Genomic DNA, 1,720 nt, shown 5'->3' on the forward strand with positions numbered 1-1,720 from the left:
CCACAGTGGCTGTACAATTTTACATTCCCGCCAGCAATATATGAATGATCCACTTTCTCCACATCCTTGCCAACATTTGATGTTGTCTCAAGGATTACATTTATCCATTTTGATAAGTGTATAGTAGTGGTATCCAACTGTGGCTTTAATTTGTATTTCCCTATTTCCTAATGCTGTTAAACATTTTTTTCATGTACTTGTTTAACATCAGTATATTCTTTTTGGTGAAAATTCTCTTCATGGCTATGTTCATCTTCTAATTGGTTTGTTTGTGGGGTTTTTTCCCTTTCCTTAACCTCCTTTTTCCCCCTCTTATTTCTTCACTCAGACCCAAAATATCAATACTCACTAGGCGAACTGTTGTTAACAAAAAATATTGTTATCACTGTAGTTTTTTCCTCTGCTTTCACTATTGATGTTGAGATTTCATTACACATTTTAGATACCAGTCTTTTGTCAAATACTTGACTATCAATATTTTAGTGCAGTGCTTGTTTTTTCATCCTTTTAAAAGGGTCTTACACAGCTAAATTATTAATTTTTATGGTGTCCCACTGCATGCACTTTTTTCTTTTTGTGGGTTATATTTTTGTGATAAAGTCAAAGAATTTAGTCCTAAATATATGTGTTTCAGGACTCCTGGGTGGCTCATTTAAGTGTCTGACTTCGGCTCAGGTCATGATCTCATGGTTTGTGAGTTCGAGCCCTGCGTTGGGGCTCTGTGCTGACAGCTTGGAGCCTGGAGACTGCTTCAGATTCTGTGTCCCCTTCTCTCTCTGCCCCTTCCCCATTTTTGCTCTGTCTCTATCAAAAATAAATAAATGTAAAAAAAATTTAAATATAGGTGTTTCACTTTTGTGCTTTCTTCCTAAAAGTTTTATAATTTTTCATATCATATTTTAAATTTATATTAAGCCTATTATCCAATTTTTGTATAACATTTGAGATTAAGGTCTAAGTTCACTCTTTTATCTACAAATGTCTAACTCCTCCAACACCACTGGTTGAAAAATCTACCTGGCTTCCACTGAGGGTTTTTTTTTTACACTTTTGACAAAAATCTGTTAGGAATATTTGTATGGGAATGTTTCTTGGTTGTGTGTTCTATTCCCTTCTTCTGTATCTCTTCATAACAGCCTGCAGTACTTTCCTAATAGCTTACACAATTGCTTAAAAGCTCCTTCATTTTTTGTTTCAACATAAATGAAATCAATTTCTCTCCCTTACTACATTAGTCTCTCTCCCTATTGCAACAGTCCTGAAAGAAAGCCTTCCTTGTCATTTTTAACCAGAATTCAGGGAAATTTCTCTTTGACACTTTGTACAGCTTTTATAGTGATTGCATCATATGCTGTACTATGTACATACATACACAGTCTACTGGTGCCATTTTGCCAGTTCGAGTAAGTGCAGAAACTTTAATTGCTTTATGTCAGTTTACCCTTTCCATTTATAATATAAATATCTTTAATATTCTTCCATATACATTTGCATCCATACCAAGAAATGTTATTACTTTTGCTTCAACAGTCAAAGAAAACTTAACTCCAGAAGAGAAGGAAAAGCTGTTGTATTTAACTCTAAGTTTGTTTGCCATATTTTTTTTATCCTTCCTTAGGTTTCAACTTTCCTTATTTCATTGTTTCCTTTGTGTTTAGAGAGTTTTATTTAACCATTTTCTAGGGTAGGTCCATTGGGGAAAAAAAATCTCTTACCTTGT

General features: G+C 34.0%; 1 non-coding gene across 1 annotated transcript; it reads right to left on the reverse strand.

The window, feature by feature from the left end:
- Positions 1-320: 320 nt before the first annotated feature.
- On the reverse strand, positions 321-391 carry LOC122211317. The gene has a single exon (XR_006198625.1). It is a non-coding gene; the product is annotated as a small nucleolar RNA SNORD56 (small nucleolar RNA).
- Positions 392-1,720: the final 1,329 nt, after the last annotated feature.

This window comes from Panthera leo, chromosome F2 (genome assembly GCF_018350215.1).
Source record: "Panthera leo isolate Ple1 chromosome F2, P.leo_Ple1_pat1.1, whole genome shotgun sequence".
NCBI classification, from domain to species: Eukaryota; Metazoa; Chordata; class Mammalia; order Carnivora; family Felidae; genus Panthera; species Panthera leo.